Genomic DNA, 22,901 nt, shown 5'->3' with positions numbered 1-22,901 from the left:
AAAAATAAAAACTACTTACGTCTCTGGAGTAAACCTTCTCTATTTTTCGACAGTCTCCTTTTAGACTTACATACTTCGTCCAACACTGTTCTAATTTCTTGATCCATTCAGAATAGGGGGAGATGTGAAACGAGTTGGAACCCCTTTCCAATAATTTCGCGACCACAACTGCTGAGGTGTGTGCTGGTGCATTGTCGTGATGGAAAATGACTTTTTTGTGGTCCAATCGCCGGCGTTTTTCTTGCAGCTCGGCTTTCAGACGGTCGAAAGACGATGAATAATATGCACCTGTAACAGTTTTACCCTTTTCCAGATAGTCGATGAGGATTATCCATTGCGAATCCTTTCCAGCGGAAGGAATGGTCTTCGTCTTTTTTGGTGCAGATCCGCCCTTGTTAACCCATTGTTTAGATTGTTGTTTGGTCTCAGCAGTATAGTAATGTATCCACCTTCCATCCACAGTGACGAAACGACGCTTAAAGTCCTGCGGATTCTTCCTGAACAGCTGCAAACCATCCTCGCAACACTTCACACGATTCCGTTTTTGGTCAAGCATGAGCAATCGCGGAACCCACCTTGCGGATAGCTTTCTCGTGTCCAAATGTTTATGCAAAATATTATGTACCCGTTCATTCGAGATGCCCACAGCACTAGCAATCTCACACACCTTAACTCTTCCGTAATCCATCTCCTTATCACGTATTTTATCAATGATTTCTGGATTCGTAACCTCCACAGGGCGTCCAGAACGTTCAGCATCACTTGTGCCCATATGGCCACTCCGAAAATTTTGAAACCACTTATATAAACTGTTCTAATCGTAGGTGCAGAGTCAACGTAGTGTTCATTAATCTTCTCTTTAGTCACCTGAGGCATTTTGCCTTTCATAACGAAATTCTTATTCGTCCATTTTTTGACTATCACTGGACTTCGTTGAGTCACACGAATGCCAAACACAAAGAAATAGACCAATATGGCTGAAACCAGGCGTGCGTTCTTTTTCAAAGATGCTACTAACTAAACAGGACCTCGATCATACAGAAAATTTCTCTGGACTGAGCATTGCGTTCTGCGCATGTTGTCAACATTAAACCAGGATTGTCACGTGTTTTCGGGGCTTCGCTGTGCGTGTGTGCTTTCTGCAGCGTTTGAAGTTTATAATATCAAGAGTTTTTGTTGTGTTTTCACCGTTTGTTGATAGTGTAGTAGCGATAGTGAATTACTGTTGTTGCTACGGATGCAAAGAAAAATATGTCAAAGGAGGGATAGTAACTTTCCATGGGTACATACCATGTAGCTCTAATTATAGTTATCATATTATTAAGAGACACTGTATATGTTTAAAAATTTCGAGACGCATTACAATTAAGGCTTGATTCTGTAGACCTATTTTTATACGATTTTAGGGCTATATGATAGATATTACGGCTCGTACAAAGGCTAACAATCGCTTCCTCTCGTAAATTTGCTAGTGGAACAGGAAAGGGAATGGTTGATTGTTTCAGCAAATACTATCCTCTATGCATTTGTCACTGACTTTTCGATTATGTATATAGCTTATTCAGTCTACTCTTTATTTAATAAACTGGGAGCAAGTACGTAAAATGCGTTAATTAAATAGTTGAAAGTGTCACCAGTAAGAAAAATTGTGCTTTAGGTCGCAAAAACGAGAAAATAAATATGCAGAAATAGCAGAAAAATAAGGACGAATTAGCAAGGATATATTCGCTAATGAGTGGCAAATTCAGTGTTTTCGGACACTTGCACAAGTACTAGCGTACTGTCAAGTCGTTTTGTAAGACTATCACTGCAAAAATGCACGTCAGGCTCTGTAATACTAAAAAGTGCCGTATCATACCGAAAACTACCAAAAATTGAGTGCATCTGAACTGTGACACCTATCGCAAAGAAGCAGAATGCTATATCACTTGCCCTTAAAAGTTACGTAGCTGGTTTATTCCCGGTATCAAATGGATACTGTTAAAATGTCTGCACAACATATATAAATAATCCACGACACGTTCGAAAAGAATCCGTCGGTACTAGGGATGTAGTGACATTCTAAATATACAGGGCGCTATACAGGCAAACACACGACGTCCCGAGAACACGTGACCAGGCCGGCAATGTATGTTGACAACACAAAATCTGTTCTGCGCATGTGAATGCTCACTCCAGAGATATTCACTCTATGACCTAGATACGCGCCGGTGGTGTCATCTCTCGGATTTTGCATGGGCTTTTCAAACGCCCCTCGTACTAACTAGGCAGCAAAATATGCAATAACGGACGGAGCAAGGAGGACACCAAATGCAGACTAGCACTGGTAAAAAGAGCATTGCTGGACAAGAGAAGTGTACTAGCATCAAAGATAGGCGTTAATTTGGGGAATATTTCTGAGAATGTGCGTCTGGAGTACAGCATTGCATGTTAGTGAGACACTGACTGTGGGAAAACCAGAAGAAAAGACAATCGAAGCATTTGAGATATGGCGCTACAGACGAGCATTCTTCTGTAGCACCACATTTCAAAAGCTTCTATTCTCTTCTTGTCCAAACTATTTATCGTCCACGTTTCACTTCCATACATGGCTACACTCCATACAAATACTTTCAGAAACTACTTCCTGACACTTAAATCTATACTCGATGTTAACAAATTTCTCTTCTTCAGAAACGCTTTCCTTGCCATTGCCAGTCTACATTTTATATCCTCTCTACTTCGGCCATCATCAGTTATATTGCTCCCCAAATAGCAAAATTCCTTTCCTACTTTAAGTGTCTCATTTCCTAATCTAATTCCCTCAGCATCACCCGACTTAATTCGACTACATTCCATTATCCTCGTTTTGTTGATGTTCATCTTATATCCTCCTTTCAAGACACAGTCCATTCCGTTCAACTGCTCTTCCAAGTCATTTGCTGTCTCTGACAGAATTACAATGTCATCGGCGAACCTCAAAGTATGTATTTCTTCTCCATGGATTTTAATACCTACTCCGAATTTTTATTTTCTTTCCTTTACTGCTTATTCAATATACAGATTGAACAACATTGGGGAGAGGCTACAACCCTGTCTCACTCCCTTCCCAACCACTGCTTCCCTTTCATGTCCCTCGACTCTTATAACTGCCATCTGCTTTCTGTACAAATTCTAAATAGCCTTTCGCTCCCTGTATTTTACCCCTGCCACCTTCAGAATTCCAGTCAACATTGTCAAAAACTTTCTCAAAGTCTACAAATGCTAGAAACGTAGGTTTGCCCTTCCTTGATCTAGCTTTTAAGATAAGTCGTAGGGTCAGTATTGCCTCACGTGTTCCAACATTTCTACAGAATCCAAAATGATCTTCCCCGAGGTCGGCTTCTACCAGTTTTTCCATTCGTCTGTAAAGAATTCACGTTAGTATTTTGGAGGTGTGACTTGTTAAACTGATAGTTCGGTAATTTTCACATCTGTCAACACCTGCTTTCTTTGGGACTGGAATTATTATATTCTTTTTGAAGTGTGAGGGTATTTCGTCCGTCTGATACATCAATAGTTCTAATGGAATGTTGTCTACTCCCGCAGCCTTGTTTCGACTCAGGTTTTTCTGTGGTCTGTCAAACTCTTTACGCAGTATCGTATCTCCCATTTCATCTTCATCTACATCCTCTTCCATTTCCATAATATTGTCCTCAAGTACATCGCCCTTGTATAGACCCTCTATATACTCCTTCCACCTTTCTGCTTTCCCTTCTTTGCTTAGAACTGGGTTTCCATCTGAGCTCTTGATATTCATGCAAGTGGTTCTCCTTTCTCCAAAGGCCTCTTTAATTCTCCTGTAGGCAGCATCTATCTTACCCCTAGTGAGATAAGCTTGTCGATCTCATTTTTGAGACGTTTGTATTCATTTTTGCCTGCTTCATTTACTGCATTTTTATATTTTCTCCTTTCATCAATTAAATTCAATATTTCTTCTGTTACCGAAGGATTTCTACTATCCCTCGTCTTTTTATCTACTTGATCCTCTGCTGCCTTCACTACTTCATCCCTCAAAGCTACCCATTCTTCTTCTACTGTATTTCTTTCCCCCATTCCTGTTAATTGTTCCCTTATGCTCTCCCTGAAACTCTGTACAACCTCTGGTTTAGTCAGGTTTAGTGAGCTGGTTCTGCACAAAATCGCTGAGGAAAGGAGTACGTGCTAAACACTAGCAAGGAGGACAGGATTATAGGACCTTTTACCACATCGGGAAATGACTTCCACGGTACTAGAGGAAGCTGTAAAGGGCAAAATCTGTAGAGGAAGATAGAGACTGGAATAATTGTGAACGTAGGTCGCAAGTGCCAGTCTGAGATGGAAAGGTTGGTACAGTGGAGGAAGCCGTGGCAGGAGACATCCAACAACTGATGACTCAGGAAGAGACAACTGTGTCCTTGTTGGAGAAGGGTTGAGGCATCAGGGAGGTGTCAGCAGTGTCAAAGATTGTCAAAAACGTCGTCCGCTTGCTCATCGATCTGTGAAGTGTCGTTTTCAGCCACGGAAGGTGAGGCCTTTTCGTGTCAATTCTGAGCAGCGGAGAGTCTGAAATGTTTTTTTCGGCCACTCGTAAGAAAACTGTGCGGCTTCAATGCTAACAATCGCCGTTCTGAGCTCCATCGCAGCGGTGCCACACAGAGGGGTCAGGTATGGGCCCCCCTCTCTCTCTATTCGTATAGTCGGTTCCGACTCTTCGTGACCCCATGAACCAAATCACGCCACTTTCTCCCGTAGACCTTCCAGGTTGAAACACATTGCTTCTGTGATGCCATCGACCCATCTCATCCTCTGACGACGTCTTCTTCTAGTTCCTTCCATCTTCCCCAGCATTAATGTTTTTTTCCAGCGAGGCATGCCTTCGCATTGCGTGTCCAAAGTAGGCCGGCTTTTGTTTTAACATTAGACCTTCCACGGAGAACTCTGATTTTATTTGCTCCAATATTGATCTGTTGGTTCTCTTTGCAGTCCATGGAACTCTAAGAAGTTTGCTCCAACACCACAATTCGAAGGAGTCGCCGTTCAGCCTTGCTAATGGTCCAGGTCTCAAATCCATACACCACAACTGGAAGACCATAGCCCTCACAGTACAGATCTTTGTTGCTAGTGTTATATCTCTGGACCTTATAACCTTGTCGAGGTTTGACATGGCCTGTCTACCGAGCAACAGGCGTCTCCGGATTTCATGGCTGCAGTCGCCATCAGCAGAGGTCTGGGAACCGAGAGAACTGAATGTGGTCACTACCTCCATGATTCCTCCTGCTATATCCCACCAACTGGTACGTGTAGTTGCCATAATTTTCGTTTTCTTCACATTCAGCGTAATACTGGCCTTTTCACTTTCGTCGTTCACCTTCAGTAAGAGTGTTCTCAATTCTTCTTCACTCTCTGCCAACAGGATCGTATCATCCGCGTACCTGAGGTTGTTTACATTTATTCCAGCTATTTTAATTGCTGTTTCTCCTTCATCTAGCCTCGCATTCCTCATAACATGCTCTGCATGCAGACTGAATAAGTAGGGTGACAGTATGCAGTCTTGCCGGACCCCTTTCTGTATCTTTATCCATTTAGTTGTTCCATACATAGTTCTCACTGTGGCATCTTGGTCAAGGTATAAACTCCGTATCAGACAATCGAGGTGATCTGGTACACCCATGTTTTTCAGTACGTTCCATAATTTGTTGTGATCGACGCTCTCAAAGGCTTTCGCGTAGTCAATAAAGCAGAGGTACACATCATCTGGAATTCTCTCGGTTTTTCCATAATCCATCGAATGTTAGCAATTTGATCTCTAGTTCCTCTTCTTTCCCTAAATCCAGCTTGTTCTTCTGGTAGCTCTCGATCTAGATATTGGCGAAGTCTATTTTGTAAGATTTTCGACATAACTTTGCTAGCATGTGAAGTAAGTGCGATTATTTGGTAATCTGAGCATTCTTTAGAACTTCTCTTCTTTGGAATGGGGATGAATACTGATCTTTTCCAGTATTCTGCCCACTGCTGCGTGATCCATATTTTTTGACATATTGAGTGCAGCACTTTCAGTGCATCCTTTCCAGTGTGGGTAACAGGAGTATATTGCTCCCTCCTACGTATATCTCGCGAAGAGACCATGAGCATAAAATCAGATAGATTAGAGCCCACACAGAAGCATACCGACAGTCCTTCTTTCCACGAACAATATGTGACTGGAATAGAAGGGAGACCCGATAGAGGTACTCAAGGTACCCTCCGCCACACACCGTCGGGTGTCTTGCGGAGTATGGATGTAGATGCAGATGGCTGCATATCACTGTTCATAACTTCCCGAACGTCATTAACACTAATCCTGCACAGCGGTCCACCCCGTAAAAGATTGTTATTCAGGTTTTTCACAAGTGCTCACATCACTGGCACCAGTCAGCGTAGGTTATTATCGACGCTGAGATGTAGGACGCGGCAGAAGCGGTAGGAGCCCCACCAATGTAGGTACAGTATAAACAACATGACACCTGTTCTCCACACACCATACCCCCCAGACTTATTCATTTTTTCCACGATAACAAAGTTGAAGGGGCAGAAATTTCACAGTGGAGGGGATTACAGTGAAATTCCAGAATTACTAGATATACGAGATCCGACAATAAAATAATGAAACTGATTGTCTTTGCAAGATGTGGCAACCCTGCAGCTTGCATAGGCTCAGTATCTTTTCCCTTGGTCTATAAGCTGCTTCTACACCAAGCGGCACATCGATGCAACTGCTCAGTCGTGAGTCGTGCTGTAATAAGTTAACACGTGTTGGTGTCTCTCGTCACGGAAATAGAACCGCATGATATTATGGAACGGTATGCCATTTCTTTTTCCGTTAAATTGGGTGACAATGCGACGACAACTTGCAGGAAGTTTCAGAAGGCTACTGGAGAGGCGGTTGTGTCCAGAGCTTAAGCTTTTCGCTGGCATAAAATGTTTAGTGAAGGCAGAACGAATGTTGAAGGTGAAGACCGCAATGGACGACCATCAACCTCACGGTCGGATGTCAACCTGGCCAGGGTGCGTGAACTCGCACGATCTGATCGAAGATTATACGTGAAAATGATTGCAGAAGAACTGAACATCGATTGAGAAACGGTTCGTCTAATATTAACTGAAGGTCTTGGTATGAGAAAGATTTGTGCAAAAATGGTCCGCAAAAATCTCGCACCACAACAGCGAGAAACACAGAAAAACGTGGCAGCCGATCTGTTAGAGCAAACGGAAATCAAACCAGAATCGTTGAGCCGTGTTGTCACTGGTGATGAAAGTTGGTTTTCCCAGTACGATCCAGAGACAGAACGCCTAAGTTCGCAATGGTGCTCAAAGGGATCACCCAGACAAAAAAAAACTCGCCTGTCAAAGGCAAAACTGAAATGCATGCTTGTGTGCTTCTTTGATTGCAAGGGAATTGTCCACACAGAGTGGGTGTGTCCTGGACAAACAGTTAACCAATATTACTACAAAGAAATTTTTGAAAGACTTCATAAGAGTTCTTCGTGTCCGTGCCAAGATTGCTGATAACTGGATTCTGCATCACGATAATTCGCCATCCCATACTACTCTGCCATACAGCAATTTTTAACGTCAAAACAAATTTGAGTACTACCACAGCCACCCTATTCACCAGATATCGCTCCGTGCGACTTTTTTCTATTTCCAAGAGTCAAAACGGCGGTCAAGGGACACCATTTTTCAGCCAACACAAGATGTCCAAAAAGCTGTGTCGAGGGTCTTGGAGGATATTACAGACGGTGGTTACCAGAAATGTTACCACCAATGGCAGAAGCGCAGAAAAAGTGTGTGCAATCAGAAGGGAACTACTTTGAAGGAGACGACACTAAAATGGTAAGCATCATTTTTTTTCACATTAGTCTCATTACTGTTTCACCTCGTAGTAAGAGTGACAGACCTGTACAGCCCATTTCAAAAGTAGCACAACGCACGCTGGGGACTGCTTTGGACATCTTGGTGCAGTATAGTATTTAGGTTGTTGTTGTTGTTGTTGTTGTTGTTGTTGTCGTCGTCGTCTTCAGTCCGAAGACTGGCCTGGTGCAGCTCCCTATACTACTGTATGATGTGTAAGCCTCTTCATCTCGGAATAACTACTGCCACTGACTTACTTCTGAATCTGCTTATTGCGTTCATCTCTTGGTCTTCTCCAACCACTTTTAACCCGCACGCTTCTCTCCAATACTAAACTCGTATGTGTCAGAATGTGCTCTACGAACCGATCCCTTCTCCTAGTGAGGTTATGCCAGTAATTGCTTTTCTTCTGAACTCTGTTCAGCGCCTCCTCGTTAGTTACTCGTCTGTCCAGGTAACCTTCAGCATTCTTCTGTAGAATCAAGGTTCAGAAACTCCTATTATCGTGCTGTCTATACTATTGTAACATAGAGGAAACGGAACTTCAATAGCGTATTTGCCTCTATTGGTTACGGTAGAGAGATCGATATTTCGGTCCTGTCTGTATATTTATATATAATATTGCCTGAATAAAGGCTGGGGGAGTGTAAAGCTATCGTTAAAAACGCACGCCGCCCGATTTGTTACGATTTGGTCGGTCATAACAACATGCTTTTGAATACAATTAAAATATAACGGCGATACCTGTTTAGTGTTATTGGAAATTATATGTGGTAAATTAATGAGTAAGGTAGCCGATCCTATAAGAAGAGGTAAAATTGGACATATTAAGGTGTTTTGCTTTATATTGACGAAGCCGATGATACAGTGCTAATTGTACGTAGTGAAAAAATATAGGGGCATGTTTTAAATAACTACGGTATACAGACTAACAAATGGACATTTAGTTACACGAAATCGCGGATAGCGAAGTATGGTCATTAAATTGAGTACACCTACAGGGCGGTCAATTCCGGGATAAGTCTATACGCATCTCACGAGGGACGCGGTATTGAGACCTTTTTTTTTATTTTATTATATCGCGGAGAGCGGGCTTCAGTTTATAAAATGGAGAGAAACTGTATCATTATCATTGACTGTTGGTGTCCAGCGACCAAAACTGTCCATTAAAGGGTTTCGGTGAATGAGTGGTGAATGCGAAATAAAACTGTGAACAAACTTATGTTAAATAAAACAGAAGAAACGAGATAGTTTCGTCGTATCCGTTGTTGTTGTTGATGTTGTTATTGTTGTTGTAGTGCTCTTCAGTCCAGAGACTGGTTTGATGCAGCTCTCCATGTTACTCTATCCTGTGCAAGCTTCTTCATCTCCCAGTACCTACTGCAGCCTACATCCTTCTGAATCTGCTTAGTGCATTCATCTCTTGGTCTCCCTCTACGATTTTTACCCTCCACGCTGCCCTCCAATACTAAATTGTGATCCCTTGATGATCCCTTGATGCTGCAGAATATGTCCTACCAATCGATCCCTCCTTCTAGTCAAGTTGTGCCACAAACTTCTCCTCTCCCCAATCCTATTTAGTACCTACTCATTAGCTATGTGATCTACATATCTAACCTTCAGCATTGTTCTGCAGCACCACATTTCGAAAGCTTCTATTCTCTTATTGTCTAAATTATTTATCGTCCATGTTTCACTTCCATACTACATGGCTACACTCCATACAAATACTTTCAGAAACGACTTCCTGACACTTAAATCTATACTCGATGTTAACAAATTTCTCTTCTTCAGAAACGCTTTCCTTGCCATTGCCAGTCTACATTTTATATCCTCTCTACTTCGACCATCATCAGTTATTTTGCTCCTCAAATAGCAAAACTCCTTTACTACTTTGTTTCATTTCCTAATCTAATTCCCTCAGCATCACCCGATTTAATTTGACTACATTCCATTATCCTCGTTTTGCTTTTGTTAATGTTTATCTTATATCCTCCCTTCAAGACATTATCCATTCCGTTCAACTGCTCTTCCAAATCTCTGATAATTACAATGTCATCGCAAACCTAAAAGACTTTATTTCTTCTCCATGGATTTTAATACCTACTCCGAATTTTTCTTTTGTTTCCTTCACTGCACGCTCAATATACAGATTGAATAACATTGGGGAGAGGCTACAACCCTGTCTCAATCCCTCCCCAACCACTGCTTCCCTTTCATCTCCCTCGACTCTTATAACTGCCATCTGGCTTCTGTACAAACTATAAATAGCCTTTCGCTCCCTGTATTTTACCCCTGCCACCTTCAGAATTTGAAAGAGAGAATTCCAGTTAACATTGTCAAAAGCTTTCTCTAAGTCTACAAATGCTAGAAACGTAGGTTTGCCTTACCTTAATCTAGTTTCTAAGGTAAGTCATAGGGTCAGTATATGCCTCACGTCTTCCAATATTTCTACGGAATCCAAACTGATCTTCCCCGAGGTCGGCTTCCACTAGTTTTTCCATTCTTCTGTAAGGAATTCGCGTTAGTATTTTGCAGCTGTGGCTTATTAAACTGATTGTTCGGTAATTTTCACAACTGTCCACACCTGTTTTCTTTGGGATTGGAATTATTATATTCTTCTTGAAGTCTGAGAGTATTTCGCCTGTCTCAAACATCTTGCTCACCAGATGGTAGAGTTTTGTCAAGACTGGCTCTCCCAAGGCTGTCAGTAGTTCTAATGGAATGTTGTCTACTCCCGGAGCTTTGTTTCGACTCAGGCATTCAGTGCTCTGTCAAACTCTTGACGCAGTATCGTATCTTTCATTTCATCTACATCCTCTCCTATTTCCATGATATTGTCCTCAAGTACATCGCCACTGTATAGAGCCTCTATATACTCATTCCACCTTTCTGCTTTCCCTTCTTTGCTTAGAACTCGGTTTCCATCTGGGCTCTTCATATTCATAGAAGTGGTTCTCTTTTCTCCACAGGTCTCTTTAATTTTCCTCTAGGCAGTATCTATCTTACCCCTAGTGAGATAAGCTTCTACATCCTTACATTTGTCCTCTAGCCATTTTGCACTATCTGTCGATCTCATTTTTGAGACTTTTGTATTCCTTTTTGCCTGCTTCATTTACTGTATTTTTATATTTTCTCCTTTCATCAATTAAATTCAATATTTCTTCTGTCACCCAAGGATTTCTAATAGCCCTCGTCTTCTTACTTACTTGATCCTCTGCTGCCTTCACTACTTCATCCCTCCGTGCTACCCATTCTTCTACTACTCTATTTCTGTCCCACATTCTTGTCAATGGTTCCCTTATGCTCTCCCTGAAACTCTGTACAACCTCTGGTTCTTTCAGTTCATCCAGGTCCCATCTCTTTAAATTCCTACCTTTTTGCAGTTTCTTCAGTTTTCGTCAACAGTTCATAACCAATAGATTGTGATCAGAGTCCACTTCTGCCCCTGGAAACGTCCTATCCGTTGCATCTGTTATTATTCCATAAACTGTAACATTTCTTCTCGTTGTACGAAGCCTTTATAGACGATCGTTGTGACAATTTGCTTCGAAGGGATCTCGTTACGAGCTACCATTTGGGGACCTGGTCAAGAGGGGACAGTTCGTAGATCCTAACTAGTGCAGCTATCCTGGAATCAGGTGCTGCCGTGACCGTTGTGTGTTGTCAATGGCTTAAGGCTACCATATCTCATGCTGTAAGATCGACGCGCCTTTCCTCTTGGTATAACGGTGCCTCACGGCAACGACAGCGCCGACGACGAAGGAAGATAAGGTAGACTACAATGCATTGTTTCACTTCCATACAATCCAGACAAATACCTTCAGCAAAGACTTGCATATGTATTAGATGTTAACAAACTTTCCTTCTTAAAAAACGCTTTGCTCGTCATTATATTCAGATAGCACGTATCGGACGGAATTGATACAATTTGGGAATTTTCGTATGCCACCTCTCTGTAACTTTGGTGGTTGGGTGTAGCGCGTCCTAAGTAGAGGGGTACAGAGATAAACGACGGCGGACGAGTAAAAATACCCAGCCGGAGGGCGCGCCCTCACCCCTAGCGAGTTTGTACTCTACTGGCCATTAAAATCGCTACACCACGAAGATGACGTGCTACAGACGCGAAATTTAAGCGACGGGAAGAAGATGCTGTGACATGCAAATGATTAGCTTTTCAAAGCATTTAACACAAGGTTGGCGCCGGTGGCGACACCTACAAAGTGCTGACATGAGCAAAGTTTTTTTTTCGGATGAATCCAGGTTCTGTTTACAGCATCATGGTGGTCGCATCCGTGTTTGGCGACATCGCGGTGAACGCACATTGGAAACGTGTATTCTTCATCGCCATACTGGCGTATCTCCCGGCGTGATGGTACGGGGTGCCATCGGTTACACGTCTCGGACACCTCTTGTTCGCTTTTACGGCACTTTGAACAGTGGACGTTACATTTCAGATGTGTTACGACCCGTAGCTCTACCCTTCATTCGATCCCTGCGAAACCCTACATTTCAGCAGGATAACGCGCGACCGCATGTTGCAGGTCCTGTACGGGCCTTTCTGGATACAGAAAATGTTCGACTGCTGCCCTGACCAGCACATTCTCCAGATCTCTCACCAATTGAAAACGTGTGGTCAATGGTGGCCGAGCAACTGGCTCGTCACAATACGCCAGTCACTACTCTCGAGGAACTGTGGTATCGTGTTGAAGCTCTACACGCCATCCGAGCTCTGTTTGACTCAATGCCCAGGCGTATCGAGGCCGTTATTACGGCCAGAGGTGGTTGTTCCGGGTACTGATTTCTCAGGACCTATGCACCCAAATTGCGTGAAAATGTAATCAGATGTCAGTTCTAGTGCAATGAATACTCGTTTATCATCTGCATTTCTTCTTGGTGAAGCAACTTTAATGGCCAGTAGTGTACATTGGCTTCGGCATGCCGGGCTATTCGAGCCACTTGAGGCGCCCCCAGATAATAGCGCACGCGGCATCAAGGGGGAAACTCCGACAGAAAATTCAAATTTCTTCTGCTTTGCCGGTTTCAACCGATTTTAAAGTTACGTCTGTCACGATAGATGGAGCAATACGCAACCATTTCTGCATGTTTGGCCTATGTAGATCTGCAGTTCCTGCCAGTCGGTCTAAAGACGCCACGCAAGCAGAAATTTCAAAACGAAGTACTCCAAACACCTCAGAGCCCTAAGAATTGATAGCACACACTCCACTTTTTGCAGACCATCTAATAAAAGAAAACCACCACCCAAAAAATGTGGAGACTGATCTGAAGATCCTCAGAATAAGCAACACTGTATCAAAAACTCATGGTTAGACACTGGACTCGCATTCGGGAGGACGACTGTTCAATCCCGCGTCCAGCCATCCTGATTTAGGTTTTCCGTGATTTCCGTAAATCTCTCCAGGCAAATGCCGGGATGGTTCCTTTCAAAGGGCACGGCCGATTTCCTTCCCCATCCTTCCCTAATCCGATGAGACCGATGACCTCCCTGTCTGGTCTCCTTTCCCAAACAACCAACCAACCAACACTGTAGGTACCACAGACTGCGAGTAATTTCTGTAGTCATGTTATCACTGACTTAAGTTTATCACAAATTGCTGTGTTGCTCTCTTATCCCTCTGTGGCGTGTTTCCTCGTTACTTTTACTGCTTTTGCCAAAACTGGCGCGAGACGCATTTACTTGTGCCACTGCTGTGTGCTAAAGTTTGTTTTCTGTTTTCGTTACAGGTAAGCGTGCCGTATTATCTCATCTGTCAAGCCTTACTTCCTAATTAAGACGTTTGCCAAAAATGTAGCGGTAAGTAAAGATGCATGTTTAGACATTTAATGGGTGTAGTTCAGCCACATTAACATATTTCTACAAGACAAATACTGCCCGACTGTACTATTCTCTGTGACGTCAGCGAATGGAACATGGCAAAGTGCTTCATATTATTATGGTATCTAACTGTACCCACCACTTAGGGTGGTACGGAGAGGAAAAATTTTTGTTTATAATTATGACAAAAGTTCGCAAAATGTGTTTCTTCCGGTCTAAAGTTTGAACTGTTTAAGTGATATAATTGAAGACCCGCTTCCTCTCCCACTTTCTCTATCTTGTGGATTTATTTAATTACCTGTCTTCCCACCTCCCCTGTCTATCTTCTTCTTCTTCTCCCTCCCTCCCTCCCTCCCCCCTCTCTCCATTCCCCCTCTCTCCCTCCCCCCTCTCTCTCCCTTCCTCCCCCTCTCTTCCTCCCCCCTCTCTCTTCTCCCTCGCCCCTCTCCCCCTCACCCTCCCTCCCTCCCTGCCCCTTCTCTCACCCTCCCTCCCCCCTCCCTCTTTCTCGCCCCCCCTCCCCCCCCCTCTCTCTCTCTCTCTCTCTCTCTCTCTCTCTCTCTCTCTCTCTCTCTCTCTCTCCCTCACACACACACACACACACACACACACACACACACACACACATACACATTCAAAATCAGCACAATAACAAAGACTAACAAGTGAGCAACGACAATAACATGACACGTCTCATTCAGTGTGTTGTCAGAAATGTGTGTGTGCAGATCACATTTCACCACATTCTGTGTATGTGCATGTGAGGTGAAGTAGTGAGCGGAAAATGGGTGATAAACTGAATGACAGTAAATGCACTGAATACATCTACATCTACATGACTACTCTGCCATTCACATTTAAGTGCTTGGCAGAGGGTTCATCGAACCACAATCATACTATCTCTCTACTATTCCAATCCCCAACAGCGCGCGGGAAAAACGAACACCTAAACCTTTCTCTTCGAGCTCTGATTTCTCTTATTTTATTTTGATCATCATTCCTACCTATGTAGGTTGGGCTCAACAAAATATTTTCGCATTCGGAAGAGAAAGTTGGTGACTGAAATTTCGTAAATAGATCTCGCCGCGATGAAAAACGTCTCTGCTTTAATGACTTCCATCCCAACTCGTGTATCATATCTGCCACACTCTCTCCCCTATTACGTGATAATACAAAACGAGCTGCCTTTTTTGCACCCTTTCGATGTCCTCCGTCAATCCCACCTGGTAAGGATCCCACACCGCGCAGCAATATTCTAACAGAGGACGAACGAGTGTAGTGTAAGCTGTCTCTTTAGCGGACTTGTTGCATCTTCTAAGTGTCCTGCCAATGAAACGCAACCTTTGCCTCGCCTTCGCCACAATATTATATATGTGGTCCTTCCAGCTGATTGAGACTCCATCAACGGACACGAAGCAGGATGGAAAATGTAAGTACAGAAACGTACATAAGCTCTACCCTCGAAACGACTGTCCACAAATGCGTAATAATTTTCTTCGTGGCTACTTTGCAGATTATACGCTCTCGAAAAATCGACGGAAACCAGCACTGAAGTCGATGTATAATGATACAGTTCAGTTAGTGACGTACTTTTAGGGTGAGTGTCAAAACAAAACGAAGCAAATTGCAATTATTGTATATCTTAATCTTACAACAGTTAAATTATTACAAATGTGATATTGCACTTTACAGTAATACAATTTGACCCACAGAAGATGACACATTGGTCTCGAAACATGCCTCGGTAAATATTAAAAAAAAAACACACACACACACTGACAACTGTCTCTTCTTTTTTAATTGGTTGTCTATCACTCTCCATGTTTCATACCTCTTGATGCAGCCTTGTCTAGTACTAATTTTATCTTATTTTATTAGTTTTGTTTATTAATAGAAACTTATGTAGGCATGCTATTCCTATTTTGTGCTAAAGGTTTTCCTGTCAACTCCATTTATGTACTGTTCAGTTTTTACTATTTCATTGCAAAGACGTTATTTACTATATGTTTCTACTTCACTCTAGATGTGTTACTTCTCTTCCAATGTTGTCTGCTAACATTTAACTGCTTTGTTGATAATACTCAGTAAATGTCTGAAGATGGCCTTGTAAGCCGAAAACCGGTTAGTAATATTGTAGAACAAAAGCAAACTGGTGCTTTTCATTTAAATTAATAATAAAAATAAATAAACTGTTTGCATAAGGCTGATTTCCAAAACCACCCCGTTTCACGGATGAGTTTTTAGTCCTTTCGGATTATAAGATAGCCTACGCGTTAATTCAGGGTATAGCTTCGGAAGTGCATTCAAATCCATAGAGCCGCTTCAGCGCGAAGCAAAAAACAAACAAACTCACACAACAAAGTTTTGTTCAAATGGTTCAAAGTGGATCTGAGCACTATGGGACTGCTGAGGTCATCAGTCCCCTAGAACTTACAAGGGAACCTCCCCATGGCACCCTCCCCCCCCCCCCCCCCCCCCCCTCAGATTTAGTTATAAGTTGGCACAATGGATAGGCCTTGAAAAACTGAACACAGATCAATCGAGGAAACAGGAAGAAATTGTGTGGAACCATGAAGAAAAATAAGCAAAATATACAAACTGGGTAGTCCATGTCAAAGATAGGCAACATCAAGGATAGTGTGAGCTCAGGAGCGCCGTGGTCCCGTACTTAGCGTGAGCAGCAGCGGATCGAGAGGTCCTTGGTTCAAGTCTTCCCTCGAGTGAAAAGTTTAATTATTTTATTTTCAGACAATTTATTATCAGTCCGTCCGTCTGTCCGATGCGAGGTAACTGCGCCATAGTATGGGGACGCTACACCTAAACAAACGTCGAAACACACGACGTCAGTCGACTACAGCGCACGGAAGAGAGATTGTTCCTGCTAACTAGGCTCCCTGGCTGGCAGTTGACTGTTCGCTACTTTGGACGAGAGTGCATTAAATACGTGAGATGTATTCCGTGGGCAATATGAATCCAGCAAACATGGCTCGCGACTTCATTGGAGAGGCACGTCGATTCGTCTACTAATCGCACGGTTTTGCGGTGCGGTCGCAAAACACAGGCGCTAAACTTATTACAGTGAACAGAGGCGTCAATGAATGAACGGACAGATCATAACTTTGCGAAAATAAAGAAAGTAAACTTTTCACTCGAGGGAAGACTTGAACCAAAGACCTCTCGTCCCGCAGCTGCTCACACTTACCACGGGACCACGGCGCTCCTGAGCTCACACTATCCTTGATGTTGCATATCTTGCTCATGGACTACTCAGATTCTATATTTCGCTTATTTCTTTCATAGTTCCACACAACTCCCGGTTTTCTCGGTTGATCTGTGTTCATTTTTTCAAGGCCTATCCACTGGCTCTGAGCACTATGGGATTTAACATCTGAGGTCATCAGTCCCCTAGAACGTAGAACTACTTAAACCTTACTAACCTAAGGACATCACACACATCCATGCCTGATGCAGGATTCGAACCTGCGACCGTAGCGGTCGCGCGGCACCGGACTGAAGCATCTAAAACCGCTCGGCCACAGCGGCCGGCGAATAGCAAAACGACCTGCGCTTTCTTCCAATCGACAGGAACGCTTCGCTGTTCCAGTGACCTACGGTACACTGAAGCTGTAAGAGCTGTGTTTCGCACAGTTTAGAGGTGCCTTGGAAATTTATACCAGAGTGGTTCAACGCAGGCAGTTACGGCGAATGGAACAGGAAACGGGGCGCAGTGACAGTGGTAGCAGAAGTTCCCTCCGCCACACACCATGAAGTGGTTAGCAGAGTACGAAAGTGGTGGGTAGGTGTAGAAACCCATGTTGGTTGCATGTTGAGGGGAGGGGGGGGGGGAGGCGACACAGTTGCGCGGGAGTCTGAGGGGGGGGGGGGGGGGGGGGCGACACAGTTGCGCGGGAGTCTTGAAGGTCAGCACGCAGCAGAGAGCGGGGAGTTACGTTGCTGCCGAGAAGGAGGCGGCGGGGAAGGAGAGAGAGAGAGAGAGAGAGAGAGAGAGAGAGAGAGAGAGAGAGCGGGCCAGACGGAGGGGGCGTTTGGCGGGAAGCCGTACCTATTACGTTCCGCCGCACACGCTATACCAGCCACGTCGACCTCGCACTGCATTCTGTCACTTCATTGTAGATCGGTGATGGGCTGAATTGCGATATCCGATATCAGTGATTTCTGTGAATGCTACTTTTCAGTATCTGTTAATCTTAATTGTGATTTGTCGCACACTTTGGAATATTTTGTGTGGATAAAATTACTCATTTTCTGGAGCCACATCTTTACTCGTCGTTCATCCTTCGGGGAACTAAAATATAAATCACACACAATCATTCTCCATGTCCTAGACACGCTTAACATGGACTCCTACTGTAACTTTATAGTAAACAAAAAGGTTTGGACACACATATTATACGAAGACAACTACAGACTCCCACTGTATTGAATTTATCTGTCTCCCGTCCTTCAAATCTATATACATAATCGACGAGTCACTGATAAATGCATGGAGGATAGGATTTGCTGAAACAACTAACCATTCCCTTTCCTGTTCCACTAGCAAATTTACGAGAGGAAGCGATTGTTTGTATGCTTTTGTACGAGCCGTGATATCTATTATATAGTCATAAAATCGTAGAAAAATAGGTCTACAGAATCAAGCCATAATTATAATGCGTCTCGAAAATTTTAAACATAGTACCCATGAAAAGTTACTATCGCTCCTTTCAGATATTTTTCTTTGCATCTGTAGCAACAACAGTAATTCACCATCGCAATTACACTATCAACAAATACTCTTAATATTACAAACTTCAAACTCTGCGGAAAGCACACACGCACAGCGAAGTCCCAAAGACACGTGACAATCCTGGTTTAAGGTTGAGAACACGCGCAGAACGCAATGCCCACTCCAGAGATATTTACTGCGTGGTATTTGCCAGTGGCCGTCTCCTGTACATCGTCTGCCCTCCACACTTCCCTCTCGCCCCCTGATGTCTTAACACACGCCCTGCTTCCCGGACCTTTTACTACTCACGGTCCCTCACAGATTCTGTGGAGAAACTCCTCACTTCTGTCTTATCGCTTCACTTCCTTTCCGACATCTCACTGTCACATTTCATACGTATCCATTATTAGCACCATTACAGAAGGAGGACATCCTCTTTTATACAGAACGGGGTGTTCAAAAAGTATCTCGGCAGTGCCGTATGATTGTTCGCTCGCCTGGGTTACTTCGCTTCAAGTGGACTCTCCCAACATTCGACTGTTCCGTTTATCTCAGCCAGTGTCAGCAGCATCGTTGGTGTTGGCGTGAACGTTTAACTTTGGTTCGTTTGTTTCGTTTTTGTCACTGTTAAAATGCTAACCATTGAACGTGTGTTTTTAGTCGAACAAGTGCTCAAAGCTGGCTGTAAATACACAGTTTCAGTTCGTCAAACATTTAATTCAGTTTTCCCGGACAACACTCCCACATCGGGATACTGTGCGAGGTTTGATTAACAAATTTCGAAGTACGGGTTCAGTGACAGATGCACCGAGAAGTGGTCGTCATGGCGTTTTGTCTGAGGATAAACTACTCGGTGTTTCCGATAAAATGTCCACGAATCCGAACAAGTCAGTAAGAAAACTCGCCCAGGAAGTCGATGTTAGTGTCGGAACGTCCCACACAGCTGTAACCAAAAAATTAGAACTTTTCCCATACAAAGTGGCAGCCGTGCATGAACTGAAAGATACTGCCCACGGCAAGAGACTGCATTATTGTCAATAGTTCAAAAAATTTCGTTCGACTAAATGTAAGGGATATTCTTAATGAAACGTTTTTCACTGCTGAGGCGTGGTTTCATTTATCCGGGTACACGAACTCGCAAAATTCTCGTCTGTGGAGCACTGCAAATCCGTTGTGTATGCATGAGGAATCACTTGATTCTGTGAAAATAAGAGTTTGGATTCCAACTTCTAGACGTCCGACTGTGGCTCCCATGTTTTTCAACGGAACAATAAACGCACAGCGATACTGCAGTGATATTCTGTACCCATTCACAGGAGAACTTGTGTTTAAGTGAAATACTGAACGGTTATTTGCAAGAAGATGGTGCAACGGCGCATACAGCCCGCGTTTCAATGTCACTGCTTGCCGATGTTTTTGGTGATCGCATAATTTCACAGCGACTTTGGCCTCCAGGATCGCCTGACCTAACACCACCTGACTTTTTCTTCTGGGGTGCAGCAAAAGCAACTGTCTATACAAACCGTCCGAAATCCATCGATGAATTGAAAACTGCAATGTCCATTTTCACTGCTCCTGTTACAGAAGAAATGTTACAGCTTGAGTTTGGAAACATGATTACACGAATTGAATTGTCTATTAAACAATGCCGGAGGGGGGGGGGGGGACACTTTGAAGATTTAAGGTGAAAATTTGTAAGTAAAAGTCAGTACTCAGTGAATCAATAACTTGTATTTGACTGAGCTGCAGTTCCGTATATTCACTGCGGAGAGACTTCTTCGACACCCCGTATTAGAGGAAGAACTGGAAATCCTCCTCCAATAGAGAACTGTATGCAGCGCCCTGCTAACTTATCAGTATTGTAGGTGACAGATCTGAGAGATAGATTCAGATGCCGGTGAAAGGTAAAACTCACTACTTTACAAATACAGTGGAGTCATGTTGGAACTGCACCGAGGAAAACTCACCAACGACGTACATACTCGTCAGCAGTAGGCGCGTCCTTACCTGAAACAACACAAACAAAATAACTAAATTGTGTGCAATATCACAGTTAAGGGATGTTGGCAGATAAAGTTGTTCCTACAGATAACGCGCAGTTTTTTTTACTCGTTTATTTTCGTAATGTCTTCTTTCCCTCTGAATTTTTAAGCACACTCAGTGAGCACCATTTACTCTTAAACACCTTCACTAGCTCGAATTGCGAGGGCCGTTTGAAAAGTCCGCACAAAAATAAAAACTACTTATGTCTTGTTTGGGGTAAACCTTTCTCATCCAATGCTGATCTTATTTGTTGATCCCTTCCGAATAATAGGAATTGTCCAAGTCTGCAAAATACCGATTAGTTGCTGCAGTCACATCCTCGTTTGAATAAAATCTTTGTCCCGCCAGTCATTTCTTCAAATTGGGGAACAAATAGTAGTCCGAGGGAGCCGAGAGTGGAGAATAGGGGGAGATGTGAAACGAGTTGGAACCCCTTTCCAATAATTTCGCGACCACAACTGCTGAGGTGTGTGCTGGTGCATTGTCGTGATGGAAAAGGACTTTTTTGCGGTCCAATCGCCGGCGTTTTTCTTGCAGCTCGGCTTTCAGACGGTCCAAAAACGATGAATAATATGCACCTGTAACATTTTTATCCTTTTCCAGATAGTCGATGAGTATAATCCCTTGCGAATCCTTTCCAGCCTTTTCTGGTGCAGATTCTGTCTTGTTAACCCATTGTTTAGATTCTTGTTTGGTCCAAGGAGGATAGTAATGTATCCATCTTCCGTCCACAGTGACGAAACGACCCTCAAAGTCCTGCGGATTCTTCCTCGACAGCTGCAAACCATCCTCGCAACACTTCACACGACTCCGTTTTTGGTCAAGCGTGAGAAATCGCGGAACCCATCTTGCGGACAGTTTTCTGATATCCAAATATTTATGCAAAACATTATGTACCCGTTCATTCGAGATGTGATCCACCACATCATGGATTTTATCAATGGCTTCTGGAGTCGTAACCTCCACAGGGCGTCCAGAAAGATCAGCATCAGTTGTGGCCATATGGCAACTCCGAAACTTTTGAAACCATTTATAAACTGTTCTAATCGAAGGTGCAGAGTCACCGTAATGTTTATCAAGCTTCTCTATAGTCTCGTGTGGTGTTTTGCCTTTCATACAGTAATGTACAGGGATAGATAAACAATTAAAATCGCTCAAAAGAAGAAAGGCCGCTGCATGGGATACCAGTTCGATTTTACATAGAGTACGCGAAGGAACTTGCTCCCCTTCTTTCAGCGGTGTACCGTAGGTCTCTACAAGAGTGTAGCGTTCCAAAAGATCGGAAAAGGGCACAGGTCATCCCCGTTTTCAAGAAAGGAGTCGAACAGATGTGCAGAACTATAGACCTGTATCTCTAACGTCTATCAGTTGTAGAATTTTGGAATACGTATTGTGTTAGAGTTTAATGACTTTTGTGGAGACTAGAAATCTACTCTGTAGGAATCAGCACGGGTTTCGAAAAAGACAGTCGTGTGAAACCCAGCTCGCGCTATTCCTCCAAGAGACGTGTTTCTTGACTTCCGCAAGGCGTTCGATACAGTTCCCCACAGTCGTTTAATGAACAAAGTAAGAGCATATGGACTATCAGACCAATCGTATGATTGGATTGAAGAGTTCCTATATAACAGAACGCAGCATGTCATTCTCAATGGAGAGAAGTCTTCCGAAGTAAGAGTGATTTCAGGTGTGCCGCAGGGGAGTGTCGTAGGACCGTTGCTATTCACAATATACATAAATCACCTTGTGGATTACATCGGAAGTTCACTGAGGCTTTTTGCGTATGATGCTGTGGTATACCGAGAGGTTGTAACAGTGGATAATTGTACTGAAATGCAGGAGGATCTGCAGCGAATTGACGCATGGTGCAGGGAATGGCAATTGAATCTCAATCTAGACATAGAAAGATAGATCCCTTATGATTTAGCTACGAAATAGCAGGTCACCAACTAAAGCAGTTAATTCTATTAATTATCTGGGAGTACGCATTAGGAGTGATTTAAAATGGAATGATGATATCAAATTAATCGTCGGTAAAGCAGATGCCAGACTGACATTCGTTGGAAGAATCCTAAGGAAATGCAGTCCGAAAACAAAGGAAGTAGGTTACAATACGCTTGTTCGCCCACTGCTCGAATACTGCTCGGCAGTGTGGGATCCGTACCAGATAGGGTTGATAGGAGAGATAGAGAAGATCCAATGGAGAGCAGCGCGCTTCGTTACAGGGACGTTTAGTAATCGCGAAAGCGTTACGGAGATGATAGATAAACTCCAGTGGAAGACTCTGCAGGAGAGACGCTTGGTTGATCGGTACGGGCTTTTGCAAAAGTTTCGAGTACATACAGGGTGTTTCAAAAATGACCGGTATATTTGAAACGGCAATACAAACTAAACGAGCAGCGATAGAAA

General features: G+C 43.3%; 1 protein-coding gene across 1 annotated transcript in view; it reads right to left on the bottom strand.

Moving 5' to 3' along the window:
- The window catches only part of LOC126295230 (uncharacterized), a 2,305,622-nt gene that overhangs the window by 2,142,105 nt on the left and 140,616 nt on the right, over positions 1 to 22,901 (bottom strand). The window contains exon 2 of the mRNA XM_049987579.1: positions 20,420 to 20,459. The gene's annotated coding sequence lies outside the window, so the exon portion shown is untranslated. The remainder of the gene's footprint in view (positions 1 to 20,419; positions 20,460 to 22,901) is intronic.

The sequence above is a fragment of the Schistocerca gregaria genome, chromosome 11 (genome assembly GCF_023897955.1).
Source record: "Schistocerca gregaria isolate iqSchGreg1 chromosome 11, iqSchGreg1.2, whole genome shotgun sequence".
Classification (NCBI taxonomy): Eukaryota; Metazoa; Arthropoda; class Insecta; order Orthoptera; family Acrididae; genus Schistocerca; species Schistocerca gregaria.
This window is presented reverse-complemented; position numbering and strand designations above follow the sequence as displayed.